At 46.4% G+C, this 25807-nt stretch overlaps 1 long non-coding RNA gene across 1 annotated transcript in view; it reads left to right on the top strand.

Annotated features, from left to right (window-relative positions):
- LOC144173423 (uncharacterized) overlaps nucleotides 1-25807 on the top strand; it is a 145758-nt gene that overhangs the window by 74886 nt on the left and 45065 nt on the right. The window contains exons 4-5 of the long non-coding RNA XR_013323263.1: nucleotides 4006-4041; nucleotides 19444-19563. This is a non-coding gene — a long non-coding RNA (uncharacterized LOC144173423). The remainder of the gene's footprint in view (nucleotides 1-4005; nucleotides 4042-19443; nucleotides 19564-25807) is intronic.

Genomic DNA, 25807 nt, shown 5'->3' with positions numbered 1-25807 from the left:
CGAAGTTTAAGGGCCGTGACGCTGGTATAACGTCAATAATCGGAAAAGATGAAACGAACGGCAGTATTTTCCTGGGATCCGATTCGGTCAACTAAGGATGCTTTGTCAGGGTGCCAAATGGCAGATGCGTATTCCATTTTTGGTCTGATGACAGTTGTGTATGCAAGTTTGCAGAGGTTTCATGGAACATTTTTAGTCTATGCTTTAAAAAACCCAATCAGCCGATTACGAATGCAAGAATGATGTTTACATCATGATTCCTTCTCAGGTAACAGTGCAGGTTAAGTCCAAGGTACATGTAAGTGTATGCTGGCTAAACAGTTGTGTATTTTAAGGAATAGGAAGTTTGAATGCGCGATGCGTGGTTTGTAAGTATATTAGTTTACTTTTGGAATTACTCAGCAAAATTAGCCAAGGGGAACACCAAGTAGCTATTGACTCAAGGTCAGTTTGGAGGACCAGTTGGTCAATAAGCAGGTTATTGTACGATAAATAACAGAGTCATCGGCAAACAACCTGCTCCTCGAAGAAACGCATTTTGGCAAGTCACTGATAGAAACTAAAAAATATATAGGGCCCAGGTCACTGTCTTGGGTAACACCAGAGTGTATTGGACAAAAGAAGAATTAACGTTATTAGCAGATGTGAATTGAACCCTCCATGAAAGAATATCATAAACCCATTCAATTACAAGAGGGTGGACATTAAGATGTGTAAGTTTTATTGATATTCATAAGCAATGAGTATGAATAGCTTTTGAATATGGTGCAACTAGGACATGTTTAATTTCTCAAGGATTCTTCCATATGCTGAACACAATTCCCCGAGTCAACATGAGCGCAAGAACTGGGGGATTGCATATATAAAGCTTCGCTGTAAGAGCAGAGAGGTCCTTGCTGCCAGGGGAACATTGGCCCCCGTTACTGTATTTGCGTTTGCAAGTGAACACAGCCAGCCTACCGGGGACTTATGGCAGCACAAACCTAACTAAAGAAAACCAAACTACACGATCTGCAATTAATAGCTGCAAAAAGTGAGCCTACAATTGAACAAATATCCAAAATTTGAGAAACTCACCAGGCATATACAGTTAAATCTTCTTGATACGTTTCTCATGCGAGCCGGAAAATAAAACATATTGTGCGGAAATTCTACTATCGTCAGAGGCTCTAAAAAGAAAGGAAATAGCCACACTCCGTCAGCAACTCCATTTCATTGAGCAACATCAAAGTAGCTGGTCAATTATTGCTGACTTTTTTTCGTTTCAACATCACGTAGTAAATGCTTCTGCAACTTAAAAAAACAAGCTACCAGAATTTTCGGCGTCCCCGTACACTGTTTTCTACGAAAAACCGTGTCGGGCCCTCAATCGGTGAAGCCAGCCGCCGGACGCTTGGACGTTTTCCGTGCACAACAAGAGCGCGGTGTTGCCATTCTTGTTTTGGCGTAGTACTGACCCGTAGGCTTTCACTCGTTTTGCTCCAACTTCCTTGAACCATATAACAAGGACGTCTTGCATTTGCTGATGCTTACCACCTCATGTTTGTTTTACACCGGGACCGAAAACTTGCAGCTTCATTCAATGTTCATCTTGCTGACCGACAGTAGTGTTGAGCCTTGACGCTTAGAAACAAAGCTCGCGTACAAATTCCACAAGCTTCGTCATGAGGTTATCTTCGTATTTGCGTACGATTTCCACTGTTCTTTTAAACTGAGCTCCTTTCTTTTCCTCGGCATTGTCACAAGCCTGGCAGCACCATCGCGCGCAGCAACAAGGCAGCCAGAAGAGAACAAAAAATGGCCTCAGAACCACAGAAGCACCAACGAACACAGCAACGAGGCAGACAGAGAACAAGGAACAGCGTGGAGCACAGGGTATGGGAAGAGGACAGGAAGGAAAATCGCTGCTGCCTGCCGATAGCATTGGGCACCTTGCTTGCTTATGATACGTTTCCCTAAATGACGCAGTGGTCGCGACACGACATATTATCATCATTGGACATAACGGCCACGACTGGCAGCGATATTTTTGCGCCAAACCGGTGCTTCCGCGGCCTTTGTGGTTCCACCAAGAGCTCACCGCGGCTTCTTGGAATACGCTGTGAGCTTGTATAGGGAAGTATAAACGTAAAATCTCTAGATATGCCGGTCAAGTTGAACTTTCGCGGTCATATTATCTACTTTTATGCACAATTGTGGTCGCAATTAAAGCAAGAGAATGCATTACTTCTAATGGACGTCTCCCAGGAATGAAAGAAAACGTATTAGGCTGGAAAACGTATTACGCCGAATTGTATCAACGAGATTCCACTGTATGTTTCTCTAACTATAGCTGACGCAGCCCTTTGCTGTCCAACTGGCGGAGATGCAGGTAGAACTTAACACTCCCCTTTGCCCCCTTCCCTCCTCTAGTTTTGAAAAAATAACGTTTTTTAACATCATCATCATAGAGATCCAAAACTAATCATCTTCATAGAGATTCAAAGAACTACCCAAACTGAAAAAAAGGGGGAACGAAATCCGACCGCACATCGGGACAACCACGACGATAAAAAATATTCTAGAAAAGTAGCTGAAACCGACATAAAAGAGGAAAAACCACAAAATCCAAAAGCTATAGCCTAAACTGACGCAAAGAAAACAAGACTACATGCAATCCCATTTTCAATGCACAAAGGGGCCATAAATATATTTCACGCGGAATAAAAAATATTGTTATTTATGTATAACAACTAAAAAAAATTAAAACCACACCCCACGGGGTGCGAACACGGGTAGGCAAGCTCACTATTCAGACGCGGAACCATTACACAACGAAAGCAGACATTTCAGCTCGCATACGTAGGGTACCAGAACAACGTGGATACATGCCATAGTAGTTCGGCCTTACTAACTACCGGCAAGGAGCATACGCTGGAGCAGTGGTTCAAGAACACAGCGTTATTTGCAGCTCACAACACTTCATCTTTGGCGGACGCAGTAAGCCGCTTCCGACGCTCTTCAAAGCGCGAGTGGTCCTCCCCGAAGTATCCGCGGCAGCGCGTTCACGACGGCGCTGGCTGCCCTCACCTGCAGTCGCCGGTGCTCTCATCAGGACCCGTGCGTGATGGCGGGCTGCGTCAACAGCGGCTCCCATGGCTCAGACCTTGTGGTGGTAGAGCGGTGCCACAGATGGCCTCCTAAGAAGTGGGGGTCTTTGCAGAAGGCCCAAGTGTGGCAGGGTCCCGTCCATGGCTCGCTCTCCGGAAGGGGTGGTTACCGGTGCTGTCAGCAGCTGTATCTGCAAGCACGCACAATGAAGAGCCTCCGGGCCGGTTTACACGCGCATTAAAAATAAATGTCTGGACCACCGCGCATAGGTCACCGCAGGGGTAATCGTGTGACGCCTTCCAGCCGCGGGAGATTCGCAAAATATGCCGGTAGTGCTCCTTCGACAGTCGTACGTAAACACACGCACATGTCCTAGCGCAAGTTGGAAGTGTGGGTTCCTACAATGCTCAAAAGGCCCCCTGATGGTACAACATATCACTTTCCTGCGGTCGTTAGGAAACGCCAATACGCTGCCCGCGGCAAGCATTGCTCCGTACTTTAAAGTGGCCATGAAAAAACTTTAGCGTGCGCTCGCTTATGACAGACGTGTTATTGATGCGCTGCCGTATATCTATGCCAGACGAACTACCGAGTCTTACAGATCACCGAGTAGGAAAACGCTATCCCGATCCAGGCCTACTGGGGAAGTTTAGGCTTCCTCGGGTTTTTTTTTTTTTCTTTCTAGTGAAGGTATCAAAAAATATCACTAGCAAACATGTTTCTGCGTTATAATATACATTTATAGACACATATGGCGGTAATACCCAAAGCTGTTTATTAAAAATATTTGCGTTATTCTTATGGCTCATAATTTGTGAACTGAAAGAAACAAAATGCGGCTGTGTAGTCAATATACCTTCGCCTAATGACCGGGAGTGATATTAGTGCCTTACTCCAGCCTTTTGAAAATTTCAGGAGGCAGAAGACCCAGCGAACCTCAAGAAGTGCAACGTACGTACTGTTGAATGCAAGTACCTTATAGCGAAAAATTTGTTGTGCTTCGTGTCGTTTCCGTGTGTGGCCCTATACCCATGCCCGAACAGTGTAAATAACTGTGTGCTAATAACACTTCCGGTAGTCACCCCTTGGCCTTTAAAATAAATTTGGCACTCTTTTCAATTGTAATAGAAATATCGACATGGGCGTTACCGGCATAGGCATGGTAAATAGCTGTGCAAATTGGTGCTTTATTTAAAGAGAAAGAACTTGCAATAGACCATCAAGTTAGGTAATTTGATAAGTTGCATTCGCGGTTCGCAAAATCTAGCTTCCAAGAATACTTTTAGAAGATGGGTTTGCGAAGCCTCATTTTGAAATCCCTGGTTTTAGTATACCACGGTTATATTTGCTCTCGATATGTCTACTTTCAAAACATAATTTCGGTTGCGTGCGTTAAATAGGTCATATTGTTGAATTATTTTAGGTGATGTGTTTATACGAAGTGTGATCCTGCGGAAAAAATCAATCAAGGCATCGTGTAATAATGAAATGTTCTTATTTATCTATATTTTACTTGCCGCAAACTTTTTAGGTGTGAGAAAATTGAAGTATCCTTAGAATTTACATTAGTATAGACAGTATTGAGTATGTTCGATATAAATCAGGCAGAAAAAAAGTTACAGCCGTTCCACTCTACGTGAAAACTGTTGGAAATGCAGAGCACTGATTCGCCATAATGGGCTGTAGCGCCGTTATCCGCTCACTGCTACCACCCGACGCATTTCAAATTTCCCGCCTTTGCAGTGCTCGCGCGCCCCCTGCCTGAAACTGCGCCAGCAGGAGTTCTGTTCTTTTTGTGCTTGTTTTCCCTCCCGCATCGCCGCCCGACGTTCACGAATGGCTGCGGCTTCTCGCTGGCGAAGTTCGGCGTCGGCGGCTCGCTTGCGGCGCTTGCGCTCAGCATCCGCAGCACGCCGCCGCGCCGCCTTCTCTTCCCGCGTAGACATTGTCGATGAAGTCGATGGTGAAACGTGAAACGTGCCGTGAACCCCCTGCCGCGGCTATGACGCAACGTGGAGCGGCTATGACGCAACACAATCCAACACAATCCACTTTAATCCAATCCAATCCAATCCAAACCAAGCCAATCCAATCGAATCCAATCCAATGCCAGACCGACGGGGAGCGATGCGGACTACGGACGCCAACGCGGGTGACATCGTGAGTTACTGAAATGCTCTGCATTTAATATGAAGCTACGAAGGTGGTCGAGAGATGAAGGATCCAGTCTGAAGTCGCCTTTGTTGGAGTTGTAGATGTGCTTGCGGTCTGTGTTGCATGTTCGGTGTTGCTATTGAATATGTTTTATTCCGCGCTTTTGCATTGGATCAAAATAAAATTGCACAAGTGTGCGCTTACTGAAGGCGATCAGGGGCGCAATATTTATTATACTACAGTTTATAAACATTAACTATGAATAACTTTGCGTTATCTATTATTATTTTACGTACTCTACTTTTTTTAAGAGGATAAGGAGAAGTAAACTTTGATGCAACGCAAAACTATTAAATTATTGTCCCTGCACTGGTGCTAGAATGTTGGGTCTTTCGGTCTTTCCTTCGACCGGCGACGTTGTAAGTCGGGCCGCTGAAGAGCCGATCGCTTGAATCCTAGCTCGCCAACATGCCGGGCCACTTTTCGGCGGGTAGTGGGCAATAGGAGTGAAAGATGATTTATTAGCGCAAAAACCTAAATTTTCTCTATGCGAATACCCAACGTCGACTGTACAGAGCAAATCAAAGTAAAATGGAAAATGAGCAATTGCTCAGTCTTATATTTGTACCCGGAATGTCAGGAATTCTAGTCTTACACGCCTTGTCCATACAGGGGCCCATGCTTGGCTCAAAGGTAACTAGAGGCGGACCAAGTAAATGCGCTCTTTATGTTCAATTTAAAAACTTTTGTTTACGGAGCTAAAGCAGCCTACAGGAGTAATGTCCGCTTAGTAATCGCGTAAAAAGGAAAAAAATTCCCCCCACCTCCCCGAAGGGGATCGTGCGGAAATGCGAATGCATTGGGTGCACCGATGAGTGCGCTGCGGCAAGCAGTAACGGAGAGAGGGGTGCGCTCCACTGCATTTAAATACATTTTCCGAGCGCAGCGAGCGGAGAGAGGGTACGCGGAGAGGAGAGAGAGGCCCGCGCAACACGCCCGCCCCACGCGCGAGCTCTCTCTCCCGCCGAGCTCCGCGATGCGAGCACCCTCACACGCCCGAGCGCGCTCCTCCTCCCCCCTTGCCCTCCGCTACTCCCGCCCGAGCGACCACCTGCTCCGGTTGCTAGGCGCACCACAGCTGTTGCTAGGGGCGAGGAGGAGCGCGGAGAGATAACACCTGCGGGCGCACGCCGACGGAGCACGACAACCCCCGACTAAGAAATGCATTCGCATTTAAAACACATTTAATGTATATGTAGGGCTAACAACGCCCAGTCAGGAGAAACCAAAAAAGACGAAGGAAGCGACGCTTTAGAATAATATGATCGGGATGGTAATTAGAGCACGTAGCACCACTGCACTCGATTCTGCTGTCGGCGCAGTCTCTTGTGAGATAAAGTCGGAAGCGTCTACCTAAGCGGAATGTGTGAAATGTGGTCGTTCACGGAAGTTCACCGCCAATGATATAAGAAAAAAAATACCGCTCGGTGAACAAAGAGGCTTAAAGGAGTACTGACACGAAATTTCAAAGCTGTGATAACTATGTAAAACGCTTCCTTTTTATCAGGAGATATCTCCCAGCAAGTTTCAACAGCAACAGTTCAGCGAAACATATTTAAAATCCATTTTAATCTTCGCCTGCACGAGAAAGCCTTGAGCGGGCCGACATGACATCATGTGCTACTTGCCCCAAACTGCCGACGTCGGGGCTGTGGTTGGCGCGCGCTGCTCGGGCGTGTGTACACGTCATGGTTTTGGGACTGACGTCATGCTGCCCAGGCCTGTGGGGACGGCGGAGACCTCGGCCGGTCTGGGCGCGCGCGTGCGCTCGCTCGCGCGCGCTTCCAAAGAGGCAGCGATGCGGCAAGAATGGTGACGTCATGTGATACATCCTGTTATGGCGGCCGCTCGGCGTTTTTCAGTCAAAACCGAAACTGGCACGAATAAATGACGCAATAAATGAATGTTTACGCTGCGCTCGACCGTCTAATCTGTCATTCTATGATTAGCGGGCTGGTAGGCACGCATAGCAGCGAAAAAAACGTAACACGAAAATTTCGTGTCAGTACTTCTTTAAGTTACTTTCTCAAACCCCGACCTCAGCAGTTTGTGTCAATGAATGTGCAGAGTATACAAGACAATGATGAAAATGTAAAATGCTTCGCTGGAATATTTAACGGCGCTTATTCCACTCGAGCAGTGGAGTTCCATGGACACTAAAGCCTTGCACATAGATGCTCGGTTGCACGTCGTTCGTGTTCAAGGAGGGAATTGGTGTCTGAGGTTGCTGATAATTCATGAACGATAATATTGTATCGCAAAGTTTTTAGAAAATATAGATCTCACTTTATTAGGAGGGGGTTGGTACAGATGTCTATAAAAATTCGAGAGAGAGAAGGAGGAGAGGAGAATAATCATTTATTGAGCGTACGTGCTGACGGGAGGGCACTCGCCCGGTGGAGGGCATCCTTATTTCGGGATACCGAAGCTGCGACTTGCCGTCCAGGCCCTATTTACCAGTTCTTGCTGTAGTCCAAGGTCTGGATCGGCCAACCGAACCATCCACTGCCCAAAAGATGGGAAGGGGAAAAATGGTAGGTTTGGAGTGTGTTCGCACTCCCATACCTGGAAAGGAAAGTGTCAAATTAGGGACAACACACAGTCGCAAACTCGCGTGCGCAATACTAGAGGGAATGCAGGACACGGGCAACGTTGGTCTGCTGTGGTGGCGTTATCCAACTCTTACACGTGGCCACTGGAGTGCGATGACGCGGGCGGAAACACTCAAATCCGGGACATTCCCATACAAAGTGCTTTATAGTGGGGCCGACCTTTATTTATATGTTCGCCAGGTGACGTGAGGATTAACGGACTCAACATCGTGAGGTTGCTGGCATCCGCGACGAGGTGTGTAAGCTTGTAACGTGGCTAGGACACCATTACTCAATAGAACTGGAGTGCGCGCCTTGTGTATCCAAACCTCCGCAGCCCATGTTAGTCCGCTCTTCGATGAATGGGGGTTTAAAGGTACCGCGGCCAAAGCACTTGGCGTCCTCATTGCTTTAGCAATTCTCGCTGTTGTTAAGACTCCTGGAGTGTACGGACGGTAAGGAGCCCGTGTTCCAGCGACGGCGAGCGGGAGTTCCGAACAGCGCTCCACCAAGCGTGAGTGGCCTCATTTGTGAAGCCCCCCTCATGCTTGGAAACTCAGGTCATACGTACGTCGACTTTGTGCTGCAGTCGAAGCACGCAGCAACTGCTTGTTATTTAATAAGCTAGAGAGCCTTTGTGTGAAATCGGCCATAATTTTTAGGGCTTCATGTAAATCTGTGTAAACTGTCAGGTGTTTCCCAAAGGAAAATGCGCCGTGACACGCTTGCTGTGATGCAAAGTCCAAGGTCATCTGAACAGCGCGCAACTCTAGTTCACAATACGCGCGATAATCCTGATCATCCCGCCGGAGCCCCAGGCCAACGCGCATGTCACGTTGGCGTGACAAGAAGCAATGCCTGCGAGGTGGGTGGAAGGATCACAGGAGGCGTCCGTGAAAATAGGCACCCGTAGCAGCATCTACGCGGGTTCTCGAGTGGATCTTTGAAAAGCGTGGGATGCTTTGTTAAGCTCGCGGGCAGTACAATTCCGCAGGAGGACATTTTTATCCTACCATGGTTGAATCTTTAGAGTAATGTTTGGCAGGTCGGTAGGGTGTACAGAGGAGTCCAGAAATAATGGCTCTTGGCAAGAGGCATTCAGTGTGCGGCTGCTTGAGTGATTGCGCCTCCACACTTTGATAGTCTCAGTCATTGCAGGAAGGCCAGGGTAAAGAAGCAGCTCTTTTACTCGCGTGTACGGGGAGTAACACTTATGTATGCTATGTTTCACACCTCTGGTGCTTTTTGTTTTGCGCCCAAGTGAAGAAAAACACTAAGCTCCATAACAGGCGCGGGACGTTAGAATTCTGGTTACTAACATGGGGGAAACCTTTGTACCTGCACCCCCAGTGCCATGGTGAATCTTCTTAAAGCGGTGAAAGACCATATATACGCGATCTATTTAAGGCATGCTTGCAAAATTGTACCTCCCGTCACGTGCTCATAAAATTGTACCTCCAATGTGCGAACATGGAGAGCAGGTGATCTGACGACATGTAAGTCTCCGACTTTGAGGCGGACTTTAGCTCTTTCTACCTGTAATCCTCCCGAGACAACGTACCGGGTTCTCTGAGCCCGTGGTTTGCATGTCAATGTCTAGAAGATAAGCGACTAAAGCATCCAAGGCAGTTTAACGGCAGTTACTTCTTGTTATGTTGTGGCAGGTGTACCCTGGGTGAGTCCATATGGTTACACTATCGGCGTACATTGTAAATTGAATGCATGTTATGTGCTCGCAAAGACAGTTTGTAAGCCTTCCCATTACGAGGTTGACTAGGGTTGGTGAGTGGGTTGTCCCTTGGAGCACTCGTACCGTGTTTACTGGCATGGTTTTTTAGGCCTGCTTACAATTACGATTGTTGTGCCTGAGCGAGCTTCTTCCAATACTTCAATAATGGCTGTGCGGTAGAATGTATCAACTGCCTTGCGAAAGTCTACGGCAAGCAGGATGCTGGGTACACTGTTGCGCTGGCCGCGGCACTGGTTTGCCGCAGGACAGAGGAGGTAGAGGCTGTCGTGTGTGCAATGATTCCGTCGGGTGTGCAAAAATTTGGCAAAGATTTTAAAGGCAATTGTCGAAACAGCAGCATCAAACCATAACTGTTAATATTACGGTTACGTGGCACCAGTGTTGATAGGACAGCAAATGGTGAAATTGATATGATATATTTATAATCCGGCCTCTCTACCCAGAGCACCGATTTTGCCTCTCAGAGGCGTTTTAACACGAGAGGTTTGCGAATAGCGAAATTTGTCATTGTCCACTTCTTTGTGTGTTAGCGCGGGGTCAAAGGCTTGGGGGGAAAACCACGTGGTTTGGGGGAAAACCACGGGAGCGGGGAAGTTACGAATGCGCTAAATATGAACAAAAAGATGGCAATTAACTCCGTAGAATTCTTGGTGGCGCAGTGATAATGACGGCCAATGATGACAGAAGACTTTCACTAGGTGAGCGACGTCCGTCGAAGCAATGACAAAACTTAATAGGTGCTCGTAGTAAGGTCGGACAAGATCGCGGGGTCCACAGCATCGTCCGCTTATCTGGTCATACTACGGCTCGGCTTGTCATGTTCTGGGGACACGGGGCGGGGTGGGTGTCATTAAGGTGTTCTCTTCATTTTGGGGAAGTAGAGATCACACACGCCCCACGTGCTCTAGACGGCTTCATTGAACAACGAGACGATATGTAGGTGGACGGTACAGGTGAGCATGACTTGGCACCTCGGCTAACATGATACGTGGTGGCATGACAATTATAAGAAACTGTGTTGTAAAGTTAGTGGGGTATTTGCAAGTAGTCCATGAGACCCACAATATGGCTATGCACGGTACTGCCTTCTTTTTCTTTTAAATCAATGGACATAGTGCTGTGTGCCACTGTCCACTTTTGTGGGACGTGACAACGCGCCATACACAATCTGTACATCAGTGTCCAAACCCACATCTGTTGCATGGAAAGCGAGTACTGATTCTAACAAAAATGAGAACAACGGAAGCCTATGTTAGTAAAGAACTTGAGCACCGCAATAAATAGGAGAAAATTATAAACGTAGAATAATCTGTCAGCCATATCACGTGTAAAGTCGAACGGCAATGAATCGAATGCCACAGTGTTTGTTACGCATGCATTGATCTCGGATTGTTGCTGTCTCTAGAAGCATTTTATACCGAGATAATTGCTATCAAACGAGACTTTTGGAGTAGTGACGAAGGCATAGTGCCCTTTTTGCATCGAATAATATCTCGAGGCCTCTCACAACACACAAGTAGAAATCGCGATATTGGGTAAATCCAAAAATATATATGGGCAACAAAAAACAGGGAAACATCCCCAAAAAGAGGGTTTTCCGACATTAACTGATTTCGCGACGTGGCCAACGTCATTCTAAAAAAATCGAACGTCTCTTGTTCAGCATAGTAATGACTTTACGCAAACCAAAGCGATGTAATCGGGTTACGCTCGTTTTATTATGCCCTAGTCCTCGTCGCTAGCATTTTCACAAGTACCCAAACACTTCGTTCAATTAGGCATAATCCCTGGACGTTGGCGTTGATGTAACTTTCTTCTAGGTGCTGCAACATAGAACGAAGCATCGTAGTTAGTTGAGTCACATAGACATGCTCAAGGGGGTGACTTTCTTTCGTGCATATACGGAGGGCACATTCATGCTAAGGAGTGAATTTTGTCCCAACGATAGAAAACGTGAGTCACTTGAAATCTGGCAGTAAGTAACGACATGCATTAAGGGTTTGTCCGATTGCATGAAGTGATAAAATGACGGAAGGAACTGAGATGCGATAATGCATCGCATTTTGCGAAAAGTTTGGCGATACCCAAGTGGAAATCATTTATAAAAAAAATTTAACTTGCTCTTAGGGACTATGCCATGGGCGTCTTGTGATTCTAGCAATAATACTGGTTCTTCAAGATTGACACATATCGGCGAACACCGAATAAGGTTCCGGACTGCGCTCATGAGCCAAAATTGGGACGTCACTCAGAAAGTGGGGACCTTGCTCTTACAGTACCATTACATCATAGACTGAGAACCTGCTAGGAAGATAGGGGTAACTATGAGGTTTGTAAATTAAATTAAACTGAGGATTGGGGCATGAATGTGTTGTCGGCTACATTTGCACTAAGATGACTGCGCCCAACTCTGAACAAACCCGACCATTCCACTACAGATTATTCCGATTTTCTTTCTAAACACAACATTCCTCTGCTTTGCTGGGCTGTGGTTTCCCTGACATGGCTCCGTGTTAGATTTGGCTATTTGCCCACCGGAAAATACGCCTGAAGGAATCGGAGGCAAATCGGAAGATATTATGCAGAATTCGACATCCCGGCTAATCGCAATTCTAAGAGACTCTTCCAGACCTGTTTCCCAGAATGGAAGTGGGACTGAAACAAGTGGGCACATTCAAAAGGGGAAAATATTGAAGGGGATTACGGTCGTGCAAATACAAATAAAAAACCTATCTCTGCCGGCCAATGGTGCTACACCTTCGGAGTACGTCTGGTATTTTACGCGGACCGAACATAAAATACGACGTTATCCCCACCCACCCTGCCCGCGTACAGTCACTATCGACGTACATATGTAGCATAGCCAAGATTCTCTCATTTGTCTGTTCCGCTAAAACCTTCGTTTCAGGGTGTTAAAGTTGATTATCGCTGAATCTGAAGACCAGGAATCCGGTTCTGCAGCCGAAGGTGAAATCTTTAGGGGCTCCATGTCGCAGTAGAAATTGGTAACCAAAAAAATGGCAGCGTATATGCTCACTTCGTTGCAAATAGCGTAGAAAGAGGAAAACCGTCAGCCTCTCATGCCAAATAACTGCGCCCCTTCTCAGTCCCGTCGAACCTGTCATCTCTTTCTTTCCGGTCTCGCATCTCCCACGAAATACTCGCTACAGGTTTGCTTGTGTCAATTCAAATTTACCGCGTTCCTCTGCTACACGCGCGTTCCACGCGCCATTTGCTGCAACCTTTTGTAGCTGTTGCCGTTTGACTTCTTTTAATGATACCAAGATGTCTAGTGTCGCCGAGGGCCGGTATCTTGTATTTTGCGGAGGTATTCTTTTAATGAAAGAACAGCCATCACTTTTTATTTAAACGAACACTGCGGATATCACTTATGTATTTATGTTTTGTCTCAACTGTGCCTAAAGTTGTGTTTTGCTCGCCAACATTCACCAGTATAAATATTCCATCACGATTGGGTGTTTTGAAGTGCTTCGCATATATAAGCATCAGGGTGTCGAACCGGAACCGAACCGAACCGAAAACCGGAACTGAACCGGTATTTCTGCCGGAGATGAACCAGAACCCGAACCGTTCACTTTCGAGCACGCTGAACCAGAACCGGAACTTAACCGAAAAAGAAGTAACCGTTACCGGTTCATGCGGAAACGGTTCGAGCTTCCATTGTTGATATTTCACAGTCAATGCAATTCAGGCCTCTTTTTTTCTTTCACATACCATAAACTTCGTACCCGCTCGCGAACGTACCCCTGAAGACAATTGAACACTATTACGCTCTGTGTAAAAACAGGGGAAATCAATGAGCACCAGTGTAGCAATGGTATGTTGCTGGTGGAAGCGCGAGCGTAGTGGAAGCTGAACAAAGGAAACGTCATTCTCGGCCCCTTGCAGGGGATATAAAACGATATTGCCCTTCCCTAGCTGCAACGTTGTTGGAGTAATCAAGCTGCAGGAGTGCTCCCCAGCGCAACAGCGAAAGCACACACCGGATGTGTGCAAACGTTTTGCATTTCATTATTTGTTTAAAAGGTTAAACACCTGCAAATTGTTAATACTTGACAACTGTGACCGCAGGAGCTGCTCAGTGGCGAAGCCGTTTGCTGCTGACCACAAGTGGCCTTGATCTTCCTTCCGCACGACTGTTTTTCTGAAGTAGATGGAAATCGAGAACGTTCCTGTATCGAGATTTTGATCCACGTGTAATGTCACCAGCTGGTTATAATAGGACTGCCGGCCTGCAACATCAGCTGCGCCTCGCAGCAGAAATATAGAACGGGGCATCAAATCCGCCAGTTTTTTTCAAAAAATGTTTTTACACGAAAAGCCACAAAAAAGAACAGGCGAATCACGTTTTTTTAAAATATTACGCAAAAAGTAAGTAAAACTGAATAAGTAAGAAAAGCACCAACACGTGGATTTTGCTATATACTTTTCTTGACCCTGCCTTTCACAACCAAACGTGTCATCAATGCGAAGGAAGTGAGTTCCGTGGTCAGTTTTTGAGGACAGTACAGTGGACAAGTTGCGTTTTTTACAGATACAAATAGCAACAGATATATGCCAGGGAAAACTGTTATGGTGCGCAATTAATCCCTTGGCAAGAAACGGCATCTCTCGACCTTGTCTTTGAAGCAGAAACAGCAATAAAGCAGATTACCCATGCAGAAGGGCAGGCCGGTACCTATTCGCCCTGATTCACTGACCTATTCGCCCAGCGATGATCTTTTCTGCTTGTTCTGCAGATTTGACTTTTTCAGATTTGCTTTTTTCGAAGGTGCACTTGTACTGACTGCCAAACTCGCTACATTACTTCTACTGCTACTCGTTCCGGAGGGGAGTAGAGTACTGCTGTGAACGAATTAAAGAGCGTCTACCAAAAAAGTTACATCTCATGCTCCGCGCGTCAAACTTTCCTTCCAATTTGTAACAGCATAATCTGTTATAAGATTCCGCAATGTAGCACACGAAACAATGCCGTAGGGTCGGGCGGTATGATGACATACTGATTGTAATGCACACTTCCGGTATAGTTATCGCAAAAGGAATTGCAGTGGTCAGACCATTATTGCAGCGAATGAGCGTTAACTAAAGCTTACTTTTAACAAAATTTTGGCTATCACATTCGGTAAGGTGACAGCTAACAAATTATTCACGGTGACCAAATAATCTTGTTCATTTGTAGTATTTATGTGCCTGATGTAGGATTTTCTGTTTTGTTACAAATATAAAAAATGTACGCCATTCGTATTAAGTGCTGGTATTTGAACGCGCCAGTACGCAGGCCTAAATCCTAGGCTTCAAGGTTACCGTGATGGGAGATTCTATAGCGACGATTTCAACAAAAAAGGAAAGGGCAGAAAACATATCCCACTGTCATATATGTCTTGGCGGTGGCTATATGAAAAGTCGCTAGAACAACACAAAGTCTGGGCGAGAAGGTAGGTGGTAAATCGTGGCCACTTCATCTGTTTTTCTAAAACCCCGTAATTGTTTAAAGTTTGCTTTGCAGTTGCGCCACTGCCATTAGGGAACAGCAGCATTTCTTTGTATTTTGATTTGACTGTCGTTTTAAACTACTAAACGTTCTTTCGAATTTCAGTGATAATTCAACTCATCGAACCGGTTCGCGAACGGGTTCAAGCTCCCGAACCGGTTCACGAACCGGTTCCGTACGTGATTTTGTCGAACCGGAACTGAACCGGAACGAAATGATTTCGCCTGAACCAGAACCGTAACCGAACCGGCATTTTTTGCGGTTCGACACACTGATAAGCATCGTGTTCCACGACGCTTTAATTTCGCCAGGGCTGCTTAATCGAGGGACAGACAGACAAAAAGACAGGCAGACCGACTCACAGGCCGATCAAAATTACCGTGTTTAAGTAGCCCAAGCAAGGCTGTCGCCTCTAAAACGCAACAACTTGCTGTGCAGTACGTTTCACCGGAACAAATGTTTGTGCTCTGCGGTCGCACGGTCTGTGGTCAAAACAATCCGCTTGTAGTCAATGGCGATTAAAATAATTACTGTAGAATAGGGCAGATACTAACGTAGAACAAGATGAATCAAGTGGTACTAAGACTGTCTAACTAAGATTAAAGTGGGGTTAAGGGAGATTATGGGGGAAAAAACCGGTGGCTTGATAACTGGTAGATTATAAACTGCAATAAGGCGGATTAAGATGGAATCGGATTGATAAGGAAGACTTGAGGAGCATATTGTCTCTTCGAATTAGGGTATGTTTAGCTTCGCACCCGCCGCAGTGGCTCAGTGGCTAAGGCGTTGCGCTGCTGAGCACGAGGTCGCGGGTTCGATTCCCGGCCGCGGCGTCCGCTTTTCTGATGGAGGCCAAAAGCAAAAACGCTCGTGTGTACGAGATTTGGGCGCACGTTAAAGATCCCCAGGTGGTCAAAATTAATCCGGAGGCCTCCACTACGGCGCGCCTCATCGCCTGCGTTGCGTCGGCGGGTTAAACCCTACAATCAATCAATGTTTACCTTCGCGTTATTGTTTAGTGTGCCTTTCGCAGTGTCTACCTTTGCGTAAAGTACTGTTTGCTATTGTAATATTGTTTGCTTTAGCTACAGGAAGTATTTTTAAGCACCCATTCCCCTGTGCTACGCCCTTAGGTGCCGATGATACGTACGCAAACAAAGTAAGGATATTTTGACAGGTTAAGGCTGATTAAGATAGAGATGGGACGTAGTAAACTAGTGAAACGCCAAAAAAAGTGGTGAGGCTCATAGCAAAGAGACAAGTTGTATTTATTTGTTCGGCAAACTGTTGCCAGAAATTACCTCCCAATGTACGTCTCCGATACTGAAACACTTTTTCTTGTCTTGCTCTGATTTTCTCTGCCCGCTAAGCTTTCTCGTTATATAAAGCTGATTCGTAAATAAAATATTCAGTGCGCAGCGTGGACCATCGGCTATAATATTATTCGGACATTGCTTCCACTTCTAGATATCATAAATACTCGAGAAAACAGAAAACACGAGGAAGAGAGGACGGAGGCACGCGGCATGACAATATCACTGATTGGGGTTCAACTCAAGAGAATAAAGCATGGTTGTTCAATCTGGGCCCTCGACTCGCGGTAGCCTCCACAACATGTTTTGGGCGGATACGTCCAGAAATTCCCTCTTCGTTGCATACCCACCAAGGCTTCACTGAACGACCACCTTCGTAAGATCTACGGCGTCGTCAGGAGAAGCGGACGGACTTGCTTTAACAGCCCTTTTTATAAGCGGCAACTCTGAGGTCCTAGGTCGCCTACATCGTGGAGCTAAAGGTTAAACTCCCCGGCCCACGGAGCAAGAATATGTAGGAGGCGAAACGGCCCATGGCGACAAGCGCGTGCGAGCGACCAGATAATGTCACAATGAAAACCAAGGTGGACTGCAAAGCTTCGTAGCTGCGACGGCGAAGGAGAGGGTAGTGGAACCTGACGGACGAAGTGATAGCGGCCGCACTTATTCCGCGGCTGAGCAGTAAAACGCCCATCACGGAGACCACGCAGTTTCTTCACCCGCGGCAGATGCCGCTAGCTTAACGTATGACGAGCTCTTGTGACATTATCTGGCCGCGCTAGGAAGCCTAGTTTCGCCTCATATTTCATTCTTGCTCCATGCCCCGGCCTTAACGAAAATATCTCCGATGGAACACGCCGCGGCGGTTGCACGACGAGATCAAGGGAGCGGCTGAGTACTGCCGTAACGTATCGTACACCGTCTACCAAGCACGATATCTAATCAAAAATGCCCCCCAAACACCACCATTCTCTTATACGGTGAAAGTGGTGGGTAAACTGCTCGAGTCCCTCATTCAAAGGTTGCGTTGTGCGGCCCTGGCCATGCGACAAGTCATCGGACATTCGCGCTTCTCAGGGTGCATATTCTAGTGTTCTTAGGACATATACACAAATGGGAAGCATTCTGAGATAATTTTAGCATGATTATTGCTGAACAAATTGAGCTGCCGCAGATTTAAATGTTCTCAGTAGCTTCTAAGGTACTTGACTGTGATACCGGGCAAGCCATCGATCGAATACGCCTTGTTGACAAAAACCACGACTTCGCGTTTAGCGCCCTCGTTCAGCGATTGGATCGACTAGACTTGTTTTGGTGTTTTAATCTATTTAACACCCACAAGGCTTAGTAGACATTAAGCCAGTCCTGTCTATAGACAGGAAGTAATGTTAGCGTCCCTGTAAAATCCAGAGAAGAACGGTAGGCAGGACCATGGAGCCACCTTTTGTATTGCGCGGCTTGCCTCAACTTTAGGCCCGCTGCCATCAGACATTTCCTTTGGACTTCTTCAGCTCTAGGTCATCTTCATAATAGATAGTGAAGGTCTGACGGAGTCGTTTCATCAGAGCAGGTTGGACATTTCATGCGCCCTCGGTAGTCCCCTTTCCACCAACTCATGCGGGCAGGAGTAACAGCCGTCCCCAACCGGATCCTTCATAGGACAACCTCCTCCATCCTCGTAAGATTGCGAGGGAGGATAACCGAACACAGAGGTTTAAGAGCACGCGTTCGGCTTTGAAAATCCTCCTTAGCAGTCATTCGTGTGGCCCATCGGTCACTTGGGAGTTCAGCGGGGTATGATGGGACGGGCAGTTGTGTGGCAGGAAGTCAGCCCGTTCCTTTCTTAAAATATTCGTTTAAGAAGGCACCCATTACACAAACACCTCTGAGAACATTTTGCTGTGGACATAGATGATGGGAGTCTGTGCAACCTGTTTGAGATAATGGATAACCTGCGTAGATTCGGTGCGAATATTGATGGTGCTCAAGGCGTGATTAGAGACCACTGCACGCATCAGGCCCTCGTTTATAGTCTGCAATTCCAGCAAGATCGGGGTGCATGTGGCAGAGGCGTAGGGTATACGGCCTTCTATGCTGAGATGAGTGGGGCTGCTCCACTCCATGACTTCACATGTTCATCTGCATGCATCACCTGTGTATAAGATACGTAGATCGCCTGTTCCCGGGTTATTTGCAAGGCAAGAGAGCTGTACTGCACCCTGATTGGTCCGCCTTTTGTGCAGAGGGCTTGTCTTGTTGGAGGTTATAATAGTATAACCCCAGGGTGGAAGGTCATGCTATCTTTTCATGGGAGCCAAGGTGCCCGATTGAAGTGGTCGTAAAGTGCATGGATGATCTACAGATATGAATACTTCGAAAGTCCCACAGCTCGGCGTGAAGTTATGAGCTCGTCAGTTGTACCGAGCTAAGCTTTCTCTTGTGGCACCTGTATCGGAGTAATGCAAGGGAGGCTGGTAATGGCTCGCATGGGTTTGTCAACTAATAGCTTCCCAATTAGCATGTCGGGAAACGGTGAGACGGACGTTGAAACTGCGCTTCATACACCAATCATGGTTAAGAACACAGCGAAGATGAGCCTCCGAGCGACCTCAGTTCGTGCAACCCCTCGTTTGGTGCAATGCGGCGAATTAGTACAATGGTACAATGGCTGCACGGATTAAAGATGGTGACGCGAGTTCGTAATTGTCCTACGTGTGTAATTTAGTAATGTAAAGGTCAGGTGTATAACTTACTAACGCTTCGCTGCGGTAAAACCAACGCGTTTTTACAAATCTGTTAACGTTTCACATGAATTACTAACAATTATCTATGGTATAAAACGAGACGTTTCATGCATTTTTGTATCACACTTTTTTGGTTATGTTTCTTGAGCTTCGTTTATGAAACCGTGGATAGAGAATATTCTCTTTGCAACATACAATTTTGTTCTTACCTAAAGTTGTTACATTACAGATCCCAGCGTATGGATTTAATTTTGAGTTCCACTATCAGAGAGGGTACTGTATTAAAGGGGAGTGCGTTATGAGAAACGTTACGCCCGGATGTACCCAAGGACAACACCAGATTAACCCGGTAAGTTGGCGAGTTATTTTGAAAATATACGACTCCGCAGAAACACCTTTAATAATGACCTGCCACATAAAATACTTGTTAGTGCTATTGATACTACACCTAAGTAAAAATTATATGGCAAATAGTTATTTGCTCAACTCCTCCAAATAAAAAATATTGTGCGAAGAGTTATGGTGTTGCCCAAGTTTCGCATTTTTTTCGCGCCAACATAAACTAGTTAGGCCCTTGGTTACCAAGGCTATAAAGAAAGAATGTGCACTTACGATGTAAATTGTCTGGGTCATAAGATATTTGTTCATGTGTTGACGACAGATGTCCTGACACATATCGAATAGGCCATTTATGGTCAATCCTAAATGTTGATTAGGGTCATACGTGTGCACGAGGGTTAGTCTGGCCCGAAGAATCGTTTTAGATAGTTTAGTAGATTGAAGCGACTCACCTTAAATGTATATTTCCCACATACGCAAGCGCGCTTTGTTGAAGGACTTTGAAGGACATCCCGAAAGCTTAGAAAAACTGACACCACGTGGCATCCAGTGTTAGTCCTTTTACTTATCTTTTTTCCCCTTCACCCAACTCGGCGAGGCCTGAAGTCCTATTAAGCCGCTCCTGGCAACGCGCCCGCAGGGTACCCCTTCTTTCCGGTGAATGTCAAATTATGAAAAAAAAAATCAAACAGGTGGGTGGGTATCGCAAGAGACGGCAAGAAACTAATTTTGGGTCTCCACCCTTACTACCAACATAGACGTGCTCGGGAGCAGCGTGTGAGGGTGTTTTCCGCACCATTAATATGTTGTTTTACCTCTAGAAATGTAGCCATTGAAACCTCAGCCCTATGGCTCTGCTCCTTGCGCTACAAGAAATTTAGGCAGCACATTCGTTTGTATGGTAAATGTGTGCGTCCGAGTTTCTGCAACTGTAAGTATGCGTTGTAAGAAAGCGTAACATCAAGTACGGCACTTCCCGCGAGTTTCTTTAACGTTTTAAATATTCATTGACTAGTAAAATTGTTCTTGAAAGGCAAACAATGCAACTTCATTGCTTTAAGAGAACGCAAAACATCGGGACACGCTCCTAAATTCCCGCTCGTAAATACATCTGCCCTCCGAAACATGAAGCTAGCAAGACAACACTTAAAGAGACCCTGTAACACGTTTCGCAACTTTTTTTGAAATCCTAAATGGTTGCATGTTGACATTGCATGTTTTCCTGAGAAAAACGCTGAGGGAATAAGATGGTAAAAGGAACCCGCGTGATAGCAAGCAAAGAAGAAGCCAAGCATGGCAGCCTTCAGTGTTAGAATAGGCTGCGCAACGTTTCGTCCTCTCTCTGCAATTCTTCCCGTGCGTTTAAGTGCGGATTGTTCTTGCGGGACAGGCACTTTTAGATCCGGTGATTAGGAGGATCGTTGTCTTAATACTAGATAGGATGTACGAATGTGTCAGCAGTTTAATGATTTGTGTTGGAAAATGGGCCGCGTAGGCCACGCCATTCAGGCCGGGGTTGGTCGAGTTTTTTTACTCGGATGAAGCTTTAGACAGACTTCGCAATGGCGTGAATCTTACAAACGTGTGTAAATTGTACAAAAAGCACCAAGCAAATTACGCCCTGATCGAATTATTCTTGTATCTTGAGAAGTTATTAAACTATACAAGTTAAGCAATTAACCGAACTATCTTTCCCTCCACATAAAGTCAGTATAGCCAGGCGAGCAGAAACGGTCCGAAATAAAGGTCACTAAATTTTTCAGTATCCTACGTGAGTTTCCCCCGTTTTGGTGTTAATTATCTTGTGAAAAATCGGTTCAGGCATTCTCGACCGCTTCTCATGCCGGGTGTTATCACAGGTTTGCATTCTCTAGTCCATGGGTATTATGTGTGCTCACCACTCTTGAATGATAATTCCATAGCATTGTCTGATGCCTTCATACTACATTCAATATGATGACGTAATATTTCCGGCGTCCTTGGCTCCGAGCCCACATATTTTGTTTATGATTATACGCACCAGGACGCCAATTGAACTGAAAATATATACACAGAAAAAAATCCAGCAGCCACTGTAAAGGAATATAGGTATGGCCACAAGTAACTGGAACAGGAAGCGATGGCTGAAATTTATCGCAGCGTCATCTAGCACCGCGGCGTGGCGTAAAAAAAAATCCCGGGCCACCTCCGCTAGCCTGAAACCTGGAAAGGGGCGAAGCATTATAGGTGTATTCTTGGCGCCTTGGCATTTTCCCCAATGGAGATGAAACCGTTTGGAGGTAGAGGTGTACACCTTTGCTGAGAAGTCTGTTGTTTTTGAAGCGGGAAACTTTCTAGCGCGAGGCGTGAACGAGTGTTCCGGTGTTTTTGTAGTACGTGTTACGTTCTAGCGTGAGGCGTAACCGAGTTTCCCGGTGTTTCAGTACAGTAACTACATGAGACGAACGACGATTACGACGACGACAACAGGAGGCGCCAATAACCCCAGCCCCTAAGGGCTTCACCACTAAAAAAGCCGATAGGGCATATCCACACGACGAACCGATGCCTCCCCCCCTCACCCCCCCCCCCACACACACACAAGCGAGTGCTTTTAGACATTATAGCTGCTGAACATTTTAGGTGAGGTGTTCCAGACGGTTTGTACTGCGGGACGAACGTACAAAAAAGGTGCGGTGTTCCACAAGATTTACGAACAAAAGGAACAACGGACGCAGACTACCATTCCCTATCGGTATTCACAGGCTTGTTTGCAAGAATAACATTATTTACATCTTCATCATCAAGTTCACAATATCTTTTGGAGGCTATGTAATCCTTGAATACAGCCAAAATGGGTTACCATGTAATTTCTGTGCACAGCAATACGTTTCCGTGGATTTAAAGGAAGTGATGTAGGTAAAAAAAATACATGAAAGTTCGCTATGGAAACACGAATTTATTTCTGCCATACACCTGAGCTTGACGGCAAGAGAGGGAAAGCCGCTGCATTGCAGAGAAAATTAGTAAATTCTCAAGCCGTTAACAAACTGGAAAATTCAGTACTATGCAATGCAATGTGCAATACAAAACCGCACATAACACAATTTTCGCGCAGAAAAAATAGTATCTCACGAGTGCAAACGAAAATGAATTTTCACAATAACAGAAATTTCAAACTACTTAGTCACAAATAGCAAAAAAAGACTAGTTCGCACCGCAAAAAACGTTCAGTAGTAGAGGAACAATTATTATGAAGATAAGGTTCAGTTGTTCCGTATGTTACGTGTACGGATGGTGAAGTTGTCTCGACCAGCTCATAGAGATGGGCACAAGAAAGCCGTGGACAAACCTCTAAATAAATATCCCAAAATACAGTTCGCAGGAAAACCAAAATATCCCTACAACAAAGTTCGACACAATTAGTTTGTATACAGTCCTTACATCGAGTCCTAGTTAATGTCTTTCGCACCACAACTCCTCAGTTGTGTCCTACGACTATGTCCCTAATAGACTGGCCTACCCCGCTGTCGTCGGTGCTGACGTGTCACACCCGTTGCGTGGCCGCGACTCGATGGTAGCCTTCGTCGTCCTGCTTCGATGCCAGCGTTCGATGCGCTCGGTCGTTCCTTCTGTGGCCACCTCCTGGTAGCCGCTGCCGCAGGAGGTACCAGGTAGGTCTCGGCATGGACGCAGCCCTTCGGGGACGTCGAAGCGGTTGACGGAGCGTGGACGTTGGCCGCAGGTTCCCGACCAACGCCGCTGGGGCCACGAAGACACAGGTTGGTGGTGCGCCTAGGATGCCGCAGCCGATGCGAAGTCGGCCCGCTCCCGCCCAGGCTTGGTAGGCATAGTCAATGGCCTGGCCGCGTCCCCCTGGATCGTTCCTTGAAAATCACATACTCCTTCCGCCTCCTTCTTGCCTCTGTATGCTCCTTGTGCGGCCGGCTTTTAACCCCTCTGGCCTTGTTCGCGGCAGACTCTGATTGGCTACTTGCCTTTTCGTGTCCATATAAGGTCATCACACCACTTGTCTTCTCTGCGGCGTTCTCTGATTGGCTGTCCAGTGTGCTACCAATCTTGGTCATGATGCCTCGGTTTTTAGGCGCGGCGTTCGTTCATTGGTTAGGTCCTGGTGCGCCGTTAAAATTGCCATTCCTTTGTTTTTTTGGCGAGTTTTTATGCATCCCCTCTCAGGATGTGCCCTGTCACGTGACACCCACAAACTAAAAAAAAGCAACATAAAACTAACAGACAAGAAAAACTGCACAAGCAACAAGTTTGTAGTCTTTCAGACTAGAGATATATCATAGAGCAATATGCAAACTGTTGTAAAAACCTTCTTTTATCTTCTTGGTTGAGCATGGCCCGGAGTTTACTTGCTCCTTTTGCACAAGTTGATGCGCCAATTGCTCAGAGGTCGGTGCGCAGTTGCTCTGCATCCATTTCATCAGCTTTGGTGGGTGGTTGTGGCTAACTTGAGCTTTCGTCTGCGCACATGGCTCCCTTTGAACGATTTTCTGAATACTTCTCAGAAACCAATAGTCGGCGTCTTCCTTTGTGTATGCGCGGCTGCTTCTTCCATGCTCTTTTACCTCCAACTGTTTGGCCAGTTTCAGTTCATCGGCGGCGGAGTTTTATTTGCTGGTTCGAGAATGGTGGACGTTCTTCAAGACGACATTTTTTTCCCTGTATACCTTGGCTTAAAAACCAACCCAGGCAATTATATTACTCATGCTTAGTTAAAGCGTGGTGAGCGAGAATACGCATTTTGGGAGTTACTCGGTCAGGCCCATAGAATTTGCATTCAGTAAACCTTAAGTTTATAAGATTGCGTAGAAACGGGGAAGTTTTTTTCTGCACGCTGTGGCCATCAACGTCATTTTCAAAATCCTCAAACATTTTATGCAAAAGCGCCCAAAAAGCAAAGTCGTATCTTATTTTCTGTCATCAAGTTTCCCCTTGAGTGTCTCGGGAATAAGCTCGAGTAATGTCTGGTAATCACCAACGAAGAAGCATGTGATGTCCTGCCATTTTTCTTCTTGCCAGCCTTCGAACCTAACTCTTAAACTGTTTATTGAAGCTACAATGCTTTTCACGTGCAAGCTCGTTGCACCAGGATATCGCATATTCGCCCTCTTGTGACAATCCCAGCTTTCTGCGACCAGTCCATCCATTACACGATTTGCAATCCGGATTTCCATGTATAGTATATCTCCAATTACAGAGCTAAGGCACACAGAGATCAGTGGAACATTCTTCATCTCACTGTTCTCACTGGCACAGCCTTCCCGCATGCTGGCGTACGTGAGAACCAACGATGGCTGGTTGTCCTGGTTGTTGCCTGCCCCGGCAACGCTGCGCTTTTAAAGCAAACTTTTACTACTTTCGTCCAGCTGTTTGCAGAGGATGCGCAAGTTATCCTTTTGGCCGGAGACGCACACCCGGCGACACGCCCCTCGAAGCGCATCGCGTGATTCGCTGGGCCCGCCTTCGGCGCTACGCACACGGCCTCGTTTTCTGTCGTTCTGCTCACATAAGTGGTGGCCGCCCAAGCAGTAGCTGCCGATCAGCTGATGGGCAGCCAACCACTCCCGCAGCCTCCCATGCATGCGCCGCTGGGTCAGCTCGGGCTACGCGACTCGTCTCGCGCCAGGCGAACAGTAACGGCTCGTTCGCCGTGAATAAACGCTGCGTTCTCCGTGTCCGCCCGAACGAACGCCGCGTTCGCCGGGCCTCTTTCTGTGAGCGTTACGGGGGACCGATCGGCTTTGAGCCGTGTACGGCAATACAGCTACATCAAAGGTTATCCAAGTGAAACCAAGACTCAACCAGACTAAGCCAAGCTTTTGCTTTGCGTATCCAAGGTTAGCTGAGCTAAGCCACCATATTTTAATCAGTTGTACAGAAGGAGTATGAATACCTAGATGAGGCTACTCGCAAACCGAAAACAACTGAACAAATTTTAGGTCGGAGCCCACGCAGATAGAAATCTACAGAAAAACTGCCTTTTTTCTACGACAGCAATTATGCAGTTAATCAGGCCATGGAACGTTTCCCTTATATTGAACTACGTTTCGGGCAGTTTAACAACAGCCAGCAGGCGACGAAGTTTATGGCTGTGAAGAGATCACGCTTTATTTGTAAGTACAAAAGACAAAGTAGTCCACGGAGCGCTCCTGCTAACAATACAACCATATCCTCCAATCTTGACCAGCAGTTTTGCTGCACCATAGGACACGAGCTCTGATTTTTTGGCAGCTAACTCTAATACG

The sequence above is a fragment of the Haemaphysalis longicornis genome, unplaced genomic scaffold, assembly GCF_048455015.1.
Source record: "Haemaphysalis longicornis isolate Haplotype H1 unplaced genomic scaffold, Haemaphysalis longicornis Haplotype H1 scaffold_3, whole genome shotgun sequence".
NCBI classification, from domain to species: domain Eukaryota; kingdom Metazoa; phylum Arthropoda; class Arachnida; order Ixodida; family Ixodidae; genus Haemaphysalis; species Haemaphysalis longicornis.
Note: the sequence above shows the minus strand (reverse complement) of the source record. Positions and strands in the feature narration are given on the sequence as shown.